This window comes from Cupressus sempervirens, chromosome 7 (genome assembly GCF_028749045.1).
Source record: "Cupressus sempervirens isolate cs-2001-9-10 chromosome 7, ASM2874904v1, whole genome shotgun sequence".
In the NCBI taxonomy this organism is placed as follows: Eukaryota; Viridiplantae; Streptophyta; class Pinopsida; order Cupressales; family Cupressaceae; genus Cupressus; species Cupressus sempervirens.
This window is the reverse complement of record NC_143124.1, coordinates 358355051-358366837: the sequence shown is the minus strand read 5'-3', so window position 1 is coordinate 358366837 and position 11787 is coordinate 358355051. Positions and strand designations below refer to the sequence as shown.

Sequence of the window (11787 nt, the reverse complement as noted above, 5' to 3'; positions counted from 1 at the left end):
AAAGAGGTTTTAAATCTCACTTTGGTCCATCTTGGCATTCCAACTCAACATATATAAAAGAAAAAATTAAGCTGTAGGCTCATATGGGTTTTAAAGTCCCTAGTTACATTTCTCCTTATTTCTAGCTTTTTCCCTTAATTGGTGTTATGAAGAAAAATAAAAGTATCTTTGAAGAAACTTGTATATACTATAATATTTGTTTGGAAATTTATTTTTTTTGGTGGTAAAGGCACTTTTTGTTGCTGTCACAAATTCATCAAGCATAGTCATCTATTATTTCCATTAAGTATCATTTTATTGTTCTTGTAGTAGTTATAGTGCATTATTTCTATAAAGTTTCAAACTAAAGGGGAACTAAAATGTGTGTTAGTATGGTAACTATTTGTTCAATCAAGTAAAAATCTTCTTTTAGAAGGCATACATATTTCTTTTTTTATCTCTCATATGGTAGATTGACCTACTGGACTAGTTTGATGTTCAATTAATCCCCATCAAAACAACTATCTATATCACAACTTTACAAAGTTTTATCAACTCTGTGTACACTAGTTGAGAGTGTCATCTTTTCACTCATCTAGTAAATAATGATTCACATATCTTGAAGATTTGATAATTCAATAAAACATGAGTCCATCATTAGTAGAGTTTACAATTTCAACATGTTTGAGAGTTCTTCTTATGTTATCTCTTTTTTGGAAGATAAGTTTTCCCATTGGGGTTTCTATCTTTCTCCTTTTATGAGATATTTCATTGAACATGGGTACCTCATTATACATGGCTACCTCACCGGAATAGCTATTGGGACCAACTTGTTTTTAATCTTATCCTCTTAAGTTATGCTTCAAGGGGTGTTAATATTTAATTAATTTACACAAGGTTATTAATTATTATTATTTGTCCACATTCTCCTCTCATGAAATATTTCATTGTACATGCATACTTTACTGGGCTAGTATTCATGACTTAGTTTTTTATGTTATCCTCCTAAGTTATTCTTAAGTTGGGGTGTTGGTGTATTTATGTATATTAATTGTACGCCATCCTCCCATATATGACACTTGCTCATAAGTTGTCATTATTTACTTGTTGTCTAGAGATGTGTTGATTATATTTGGAAACATAATCCTACTTTAGTGGGACACTACTCGTCACAACTCATTGTGTTGGGTTTGACTCGTGTTTAAACCTAACTACTCTTCATTTATGTAATTTACTTCTCAAATGGATGTATGTATGTTTGAGCTTAATTTTATTTCATAGATCTTAGGAGTTATACAACCTTGAAACTTGATGCAAGTACGCATAGGTCAATGATTGTAAGATTGTTGTATTAGAATGATAGTAGACCATATATTATGTATGCCATATGTTTAGTAGATATATTTCAATAATAACCAAAAAAAAAGCATTTAATTGCAGTAAATAATTTTTTTAGATATTTGAAGGGTACACCAAAAATAATTTATATATAGATTTAATGGCTTACATTGATGTTGATTGGTCCAAATATATTTGCAATTAATGGAGTACTAGTGGTGGAGTTTATTTTTTGGTCCCTTGATTAGTTGCATGGTTAACCAAGAAGTAAGAATTTGTAATATTATCTATTAATGAATCCGATTACATTATGGTGTCTTCATGTTGCATTCAAGTACTATGGATCAAACAAATTTTGAGGGATATTATATCATTTGACGATTTAGTCTCAATCATGTTTTATTATACCGGTGCTATAAATATTTTCAAGAATCTAGTATAAAATTCTAGAACAAAACACACATCCATCAGATATCACATCTTGGAACTGAAGGTGTTCGAAAATGAATATTTAAGACTTGAATTTGTACCCATAAAAGAGAAGATTGTAGATATTTCTAGTGAAACCATTGTTCAAGGATAATTTCAAGTATCTCAGAGAAAAGATGGGAATTTTATCCTTTCCTAGTGTTTAGTAATTGTACTATTGTCTTCATTGGTCAATGGTATTCAATGAGTTTTATTTTCTTGATCATTTCTTGGTGACATCCTCTTAGGGGGAGAAGATTATGTTTGACAAGAACATTTTTCACCTTTTTAGTTGTGGTCAAATAGGCAAAACAAAATATTTCTTATGATGAAATTATTTGATATTGAGTTCTTCACATTTTTCCTGATGCATGTTGTCATCAATGATAAAAGGTAAGATTTTTGCAATGTGATTTGATGTTGTAATTTTTTTGCTCATTGATGTCAACATATCCTATTCTTATTTGAGGATTTGATGTCTTGATGATTTTGTGTAGCATGCCTCATACGATGTGTTGTAAAGATCTATCTTTAGCCATGTTCCTATTGGTTTCATTCATCTTGCAACATAATGAGGCTCATTTCTTTAGGTTTTGTCCTATCTAGGAAGAGGTTTTTGTTCTTCAAATCAAGTAATTTTATTGTAATGTATAAATCCTATTTAAAAAAAATAAATCCTCAATGAATGTGTAGCATGATATTGTGTACGAGGAATGATAAATTGAGAAAGGAGAATCTTTTTTGGTCCATATTTCTTTCCTTTCCATTGCAAGAATTTTTTGATGGGACCTATGTTAAACTTTTTTACGGCAACTTAGAAAGTTCATATGGCATGGCATGGTATAAGTAAAAGGATTATCTCTTGACTGGCGACACATACACAAATACTACTATGAGGAATGTGACTTTGGCAAGGAAAGATTTGTGTATTCATGTACATATGAATTGGTCTATCTAGTATTAGATTGTCAAATCATTCCAATGATTTTGTTGGTGGTAATTTTGTTAGTGATAGTTAACACAATGGTGGATTCCTATTCATTATTTTTCTATTTGCAAACCTTTATCTATTTGGAGGTGAGCCTTATTACTTGATGGTTGTTATCCCAACCATGAATGAGGCTTACCTATAGTAAGAAAAATGAAAATGAGCCTGTATAATTTTTGGTATGTTTTCCATTGCACCAAAAGCTTGAGCTATCAATGAATGTCACAAACACCAGACTTACCCAGATCCATGAGGGGCAGTTAAGCCTTGTCGTAAACCCTGAAGTAGGTGTTGACCACCAAGTCAACAATCTTCCCCTCAACATCGAGGGTTCCACACTGACGGGATGAAGGAAACCTCTCGAGATGTGAACCCATGACCCAAGGCTTTGATACTAATTGTTGGTATGTTTGTCATTGTGTCAAAAGTTCAAGCTATCAACGAACGTCACAAACACCAAACTTAGCCAGATCCATAAGAGGCGGTTAAGCCATGTCACAAACCCTGAAGGGGGTGCTAACCACCAAGTCAACAATAATAACCACCTTAGCTGGTGGGTAGAAGCACAAACCCGTGTCACCTCTTATAAAGAAACAAGATATCAAAATGCGACAGTTCAACATTAATAACAAAAAAAATAATATTTGTGTTTAAAATTTGAAGATGATGTAAACTGATGAAATGTGTAGATTTGGATGAATTTTATGCCTATAATTTTTGTAAATTTCTTGTATAAGAATTTATTCATTTTTTATTATTTTGAAATCCTTTTTTTAACTATAAAATATATAGGGTGTAGTTCCCGACAAACAAGTATATGCAAATAATCTTTTTTTGTTCTAATTTGAAAATATCTTATATATGACATGTATAGCTAGGAAATAAAAAAGAAATAATTATTTTTGATGTATATTTTCTTTGTTATAAGTAGTCAAGGTCAACCTTATCAGAATCCAACAATTTTTTCCTCACGTCAAAACTTCCCTATCAAATCTACACCTTCTTGAAAAAAAATTACATATTCGTCTAGAGGACTCTCTCGTCTAGAGATAAATATAATTTTTTTTTTTTTGATATGATTTACTATTTGTTTTCCTTTTTTGAGGGATCATCTTCTAAAATATTAAAATATCGACTTATAATATTTTGAAATTATAACATATTATAACTAATCAAAGCACTCAAAAATTTATATAATGATGATATTGAATATGCGATCTATAAAAGGGTATTTTTATTTTTTGAAAAAAATTGAGTTTTGATAGAGAAATAAGATTTGACTAAAATATGTTTTGGTATCCTAAACGGTGACACAGATCTATGCTTTTACCCTGGTGTTTATGTTAATGAGAATTAACTTCTCCATGATTTTTCTTATCTCTAGTTTACACAGAAATTTTGGTGTTCCCTATGTTTGGCATTCATGTGCTTTAATGTTACAAATATAGCATGTAGATATTCATGGGATGATACATAGTGGAGAATGAAACTTGATAGTTTTTAATTTTAAGGATTATTATTATTAGGCTATTTGAATTAGTGTATAGGACTAAATATTGGTTTGGCTTTGGATTGACGACTTGTATTTAGTCTAATGTGAACTATGTGTTTGTTATGATTACCCCATTGTTTGGACATTAGACTACGATTGGTGATTTCAACTATTTAATCAAATTATTAAATTATTTGTTCAATTACATAAAATCTATGTAAAATTTTAGTTTAATAAATCAACATGTTTAATTTATTTAATTAAATGATGAAGGAAATATTAGAGAATAAAACCTAGATAGTTAAATAATATGTTGCTTCCATTAATTAACATTGAGATGATAAGAACATCATTGATTAGGATGTTAAGTTTGTTTAAACATGTGAAACTTGTGATGGTAAATGTGTTATTATGACATAGTAGTTTTTAGTTATGTACATTATGTAGTTTTGAGAATTTCAAATTTAGAAAATTGATTTACATATTTTCTAATAACTTCAATTTTTTTGTGCTTAAATTTGTGGTTCTAAAGTTATTTTCTTTTTTGATCTTTATCTATTGGTCATATGCAAATAGTGGAAATATTTTTAGTCTTTTTGAGAGATTTCCACAAGATATAACAAAAAGTCATTAACTCTATTCAATTTTTCTTGTTTTATGTCATTATGTATTTGGAAAGAGCCAAACCTTCTTCATAGGAATCTTGTAAAATTGCACATTTAGCATAAGAAATCTCTATTCCTATTTAATGGACTCATTCTCACGACATTCATTATGTAATTCTTTAAGAAAGATAATTTCTTCATAGTTCAAGAACGCAGAGTTAGCATCTACTTGTTTATCTTCTAATATTTTTCCTTTTAATTCTTTAACTTTTGTGGTTGAATAATTAATATAAATTTTTTATTCAAGGAACGTCTAAATAGTTGTAATCTTCTTAATCTTACCAACTTTTCACAAGATATAATCACAAAATTCTATAGCATTCTTTATCATTATCTAATATTCATGAAAAGAATCATAAACTAAGCAATTTGATATTTTTTAACATATTTATTAACAATCTTGAAGTAACATGTGTAATATATACATATTTATTTTTGAGAGTCGGCAAAGCAATAGACCAACCAAACTCTCAGCTGTTTATTTTAAATAACAGAGCATAGAAATTTTCAAATAATAACAGTCTGCCGGCTGTTTATTTTAGGCCCTTTATATGTAGTAAATTTAACGAGACAACAATGAATCTGACGGCTCATTCTTCAAACATCAATTACACAGAAAACAACAACAATTCACATACATTTCAGAAATGGTCATGCTGCCAGCGAGAACCTTGACTATCCTCGTTTCTCATCTATAAAAGAACTACATCGAATGCAGGTCCTTCACACAAAACTATTCTCTATTTCCAATCTTTGAAGAGGAATTAGATTGTTTAGTCACTAACGATGAAGATCGTATTGTTTCTCATTTCATGCCTGCTCATGTTTGTAGATCATCGCCATCAATTTTGTTCGAAAGTAGAAGCATTTAATCTGGGTCGGTCTCTTGAGTTATGTTTCTCTGAGAAATTGTTCTTATACAATAGTCTCTTCTATAATAAACCCTAACAAAACTTTTTGCTTGATGTTTGCAGAGTACCCATTTCCATTTATGACATTTGATGCTGAAAAAGCAGCTGCAAGAACGTATGATTACATTGTGGTTGGAGGAGGTACAGCTGGATGTCCTCTCGCAGCAACTCTTTCAAAGCACTATTCTGTTTTGGTGTTGGAGAGGGGAGATTCTCCATACGGAAATCCTGATGTTGAGACCTTCAAGGGGTTTTCCGAAGTTTTTGGTGATCCCAAAGATTATCCCAACGTAATGGAGGGTTTTGTCTCAGAAGATGGGGTCCAGTTGGTAAGAGGGAGAGTTTTAGGAGGCGGAACGGCTATCAATGCCGGGTTCTACAGCAGAGCCAGTTCTGAATACATTAGGAAAATGAAATGGGATGAGAAACTTGTAAATGAATCGTATGAATGGGTGGAGAAATTGAATGCCTTCAAACCAGACAAGCTCTTTCCTTGGAATGCTGCTGTTAAGAATGGGCTTCTTGAAGCAGGAGTTGTTCCTTACAATGGATATACTTTGGATCATTTGGAGGGCACCAAGATAGGAGCCTCCATTTTTGACGAGAATGGAAAGAGACACACAGCTGCAGATCTTCTCCAGTATGCAAATCCAGATAATATTGTAGTTCTTCTCAATGCTACTGCTAGCAGAGTCCTTTTCAAATAGGCATCAGGTACATATGGATCATTTTAATATTGAAAATTGTTTCCTTATAAATTGTGAGTTTTTAGTAGTTTTGAATAAGTTAAGATGAGATGCAAAACTTCTAGTTTATTTCTCTGTATGTTTTTGTTGTTCACAGAATAAACTAAAAAGTTTTATATTTCTTGCAATAATTTTATGTTAACTGGAAGACCTTGATAGTAAAGTCCCAACCACACACCCAACAAATTTTTGCATCTTTGATTAAACAAATGCAAATTCTTAATCTGTAGTAGTTGGAAGAAGGGTTAAGTTCCCTGGTCATTGTTGTGAGCTTGGTCATTGTAGATGATAGATGTCTCCAAGGTATCAGCTTCTTAGGTTGCATGAACTCTATTTTTTTATTTAAATATGTACGATAAAGATTTCTATTTAATTTTATTTTAAAGAACTATGGTTTTTATTATTGGATTTTTGTTACAACTTTGATATGGTTTATTATTTAAAAATTATGATTAACCTTCTTTTATTTAATAGTATTTATTTACAGAAGGTGACTTAAAAATATTATATACTTTTGACTATTTTCATAATGAAATATCTTACTTTTCTATATCTATTTATTTGTTTTTCTACATTATTTTAAATCTACAATACATATTGCAGGTAAGTTTAAGGCATGTGGAGTGGAGTTCATGTGTAGTAGTGATGGTAGGAATTATCAAGTATCACTCAATAAATCATCAACTAAAAGTGAGGTGATTTTGTTAGCAGGAACTTCTCCTCTTGAGTGGAATTGGCCCAACACAAGAACTTAGAGAATTGAATATTACTATTCTTTTAGATTCACCTTTAGTTGGAAAATATGTTCAAGACAATCCTATGGTGAAATTCTTCGTGGAATCCCCAAAGCCACTTGAATTTGGACAAGTGCAAGTTGTTGGCATTCTAGATAATTCACAACTCTATATTGAGTCTGCTAGCTTTTCTCAACAAAGCAATGAGACAAATGTGCGATATTTAGGCCTTGTTGCAAGTAAGTTGGCATTTCCTTTATCAAGGGGCGAGTTTTGGCTTAAAAGAAAAGACCCTCAAGACATCCCCCATGTTCGTTACAACTACTATTTGGACCAATCAGATTTGAAAAAATACATGTTCTGTGTGAAAGTAATGATTAATATGAGTGCTTCATCTTATATTCAAGAGTTTGCATTTACTAACAATGGGCATAAAGAACTTCGATTTGTTGGGGCAAAATTACCAAAAACTTTCTTGGATAATGAATTGAAGAAGTTTTGCAAAGATTCTCTTGGTACATATTATCATTATCATGGAGGTTGTCAAGTTGGTTTGGTGGTTAACAAAATGTACCGAGTGAAAGGTGTTCATAATCTAAGGGTTGTGGACAATTCAATTTTTAAGTATTCACCGGGTACCAATCCTCAGGGCACTACCATGATGCTTGGAAGGTATTTATTTTTACAAATATTTACTATACATATCTTACCTTTCATGAATTTCAATTTGTAACATTGATAAAACATTTTGATTGTTTAATATATGTAGGTATATGGGATTTTGTATTCTTCAAGAGCATATGATCCTATGAAAAATAATTTTATATTGTACACAAATCATAAGATAATAATTGTATATTCTTTCAATGATCATTTCCTTAAATAAAATCATTCAATACATTGTATCTAAAAAATCATATTTGCATTTGTCATTTCTATATTATCACTTCTTTCACAAGAATATCAGTATTATTTAATGATAATACATATATGTGATTGTACAAGAATAATATTTAACTTTTGATTATATTTAATACAAGAACACTTATCATTCAAATTTAATTTATGCTATATAAAATAACACTTTTTACAAGGTTTTTAAGAAGTAAACTACTAAATTAGTATTTCTTCTTTTTATTAATGATGGAGTCATGTGGGTAGTCACTCTCCTTATCCTACACCTTGCGAAAGAGTCACTAATATTTTTTCATGTAAATTGATCAAAAAGGGAAATTAATTTATTGGTTAGCTATATTACATTTTCTTTTAAAATAATTCAAGAATAGGTCAACAGTGAGATGCCCCTCATTTAATTTTTTTGGGTTCAAATATACAATACAAACTATAATTTAATATTGTCTAACTAATATGGGGTGGCCAAGGGGAACCCTAAGCCAATTATTTGTGAGGGAGAGTTAAGAAATAAATATGGAAACTTCTTGGTAGTCATGGAGCTCCTCTTGGGAAGTCACCCTAACTACATCACCAAAGATACTATTGTCTAACATGACCTTGAATTGGATAAAAAATGAATAGTACTAAGGTATGGATCAAGGAAGATGCCAATAGTATCATGCAATGTTTAAAAGTAAACAAATTCTCTCATTGGTCACAGAACAACATTGGATAGAGAAATCAAAGAAGGTCATTAATTCTTTTCTTGAATGCAAGATCTCTAATATCTTTTTAGAGGGTAATACTATTGCATATTATTTTCCCCATTTAGTTATCTAATGTGATTCATAGGTGAAATGGAATATACGTGACCCCGTTACCAATTAGGTAATATAAATGATTAATTTGAAAGGAGACATACATAATATACACATTGGTGTGTTAAATCATAATTGGTATTAAGTATAAAATATTTTTGATACCCTCTTGGCATGTTTTGTAGGGATGTGCAACTCTATTCTATTATTGTTCTTGGATACCCACATTTTGAATTACAAAGAGTTTACCATTTTTATTACTACAAGATTAGGAGTTGATAGAAATCAACTTGAACCCATGAATTGTGATTAGGTCAAGAAGTATCCCACAATTTGGAAAATCTTGAAAAAGGGAGATTCACCCTTTTCTTGGAATATCTCCAATGATTATCTACTAAGAAGTTTGTGCAAGAGATATTCAAACTTCATGGTGTATTGGAGACTAGCAATTCTGCTAGAGATACTCGAATGACATCAAGGTTTTGGACAACTTTGAATGTTACACTAGGTACATACCTAAATTTTAGCACTCCATATCATCCTCAGATAGATGGGAAAGGTAAGAGAGTTAACTAGGTGTCGACAGACCTTCTTTGTATGTACTATATGGATCAACAATACAAGTGGGAGGAGTATCTGCCATTGGTGGAGTTTTTATACAATAACTCATATCATGCTTCCTTAGGCATGAAACCTTCTAAGGCTCTTTATGGGCATAAATTCAATATACATATTAGTTGGGATAAAATTGAGGATATGATTGTGATTGTAATTGAGATGCTGAGAGAAGTGGAGGAACACATGACTTTGGTCCATAGTTAGCTAAAGGAAGCAGTTGGCTGACAAAAGAGTTATGCAAATAAAAGCTATATCTATAGGCAATTTCAAATTGGATATAAGGTTTACTTGTGTATAAGACCACATAAAATATGTATCTCTTTTGACAAGAGTTTAGAGCTTGCACCGAGATATGTGGGATTGTTTGACATGTTGGAGATCATTAACCAAGTTTCTTATCAACTTTCTCTACCACCCACTCTAGCCTAAATCCAATAATGTGCCTCATGTTTCTTTTCTTATGCCTTATCACCCAGATGTATCTCTCATCTTAGAATAGCATGCCTTGCAAATTTAGGATCCAAGGGTAGTGTAAGTGGAGCCCACCCATCTCGTTGATCATCATACCATTTGAGTTCATGATAGGGGCGTCATCTAGTAGAAGGTTTAGTGGGACCAATTTTTTATTGACAATGCTATATGGGAGGATATAGAGGATATGCATAAATCCTTTCCTCATCCTTTTGCAAAGTCATATTATGTGTTTTCCAATTTCTAAACATTTTAGTTGTAAGGTGATCATTTTTTTGTGTTTCACTTATATATCAGGTTGATGTCTCTCACTAGTGGGGAAAGATGACACAACTCACCCTATGATACATCTATGTTGTGGCACATTTCTATGATTATTTGACTATTTTTTGGTCATTAGACTTTGACTATAGTTGATCTTAATTTTGGAGGATTATATGACATTATTTAAACAATTTTGGCGATATATTTTAATCTATTACTATTTTTTTGATAGATGATAACGTGCAATCTAATGTTATGTTCCATGATGTTCATGTTACTTATGATGATTTAAATCATGTTATAAATTGTATAATATATGAAATTGAATTAAATTATGAGTTATTATTTGATTATGGTTTATCGAACACTGACCTACAGATGTTTCTTCGAGTGTGTTTGAGTGGTTGTAGGAAGAAGACGAGAGTGTGGTCAAGGTAGAGGAGATAGCTTCTCAAAAGGGTAGGCATGGATTGTGTGGTAGTCCAAAAACACCACTTGGTCATTATTACATGTTATATTATTAATTTTTATTTCTATCCTTACCTTGAATATTTTCTCTTCCTCACCTCATAAGTAAATATGGAATAAAAGTTAGTTTACATTCTCGCATAAGAAGAAATCTAAATATTGAATAGATACATTTTAGTCATAATTTGAATTATTTTTTTATATGATAATGTTTTAAATATTAAAGTATAGAATTGAATGTGAAAAGAATGAAATAAAATGTTATATAATCATAAATGGAGTTTGGAGTTAATAAAAAAATTACTTTTACATTTTTGAAAAATAAATTATATGACATAAATCTACAAAGATACTCTTGATGAATAAGAATAGTTGAAAAAATGATAATTAAAAAAAAATTATGCTAGTATTAAATCAAAGGTTTCCAAAGTAGACTTTAGGGTCAATAAATAAATAATAAAAATAGTTCAAAAATATGCAAATCAATCTTCATTGTCTTGAATCTTTCCTCAAGAGGATATAAAAATTAATTTTATTTAGGTCAAAATATGGTGACCATACACATCTAAGGTATGCTCAGGCTAAAATAGACATTTTGAAAGATGGATTTCACACACATCTACTAAAAACCAAATTCTGCCATGTGGGTATTTGATAAAATTTATATTTGAACAGTAGAATTCAATCACTATATTTTATATTACAATTTTTTATAGATTTGATATTTAAGTTCATCAAATTTTTATATCAATTGAAATAAAAATTAGAAATCAAAGAAAATACATGTATACTTTTTTCCTAAACGTGAGACTAAATTCAAGTAGGAACTTATTAGATCTTATAATTATATCTTGCTTAAAAGAACTTTCTTACATTTTCTATGCTACAATGTTTAAGTAAATGGTGAGCTTCATTGATTCATATTAAAATGAA

The 11787-nt window shown here is 30.6% G+C and overlaps 1 pseudogene; it reads left to right on the top strand.

Annotated features, from left to right (window-relative positions):
* Positions 1 to 5716: 5716 nt before the first annotated feature.
* Positions 5717 to 8133, top strand: LOC149546949 (protein HOTHEAD-like; annotated as a pseudogene).
* The last annotated feature ends 3654 nt before the right edge of the window (positions 8134 to 11787 follow it).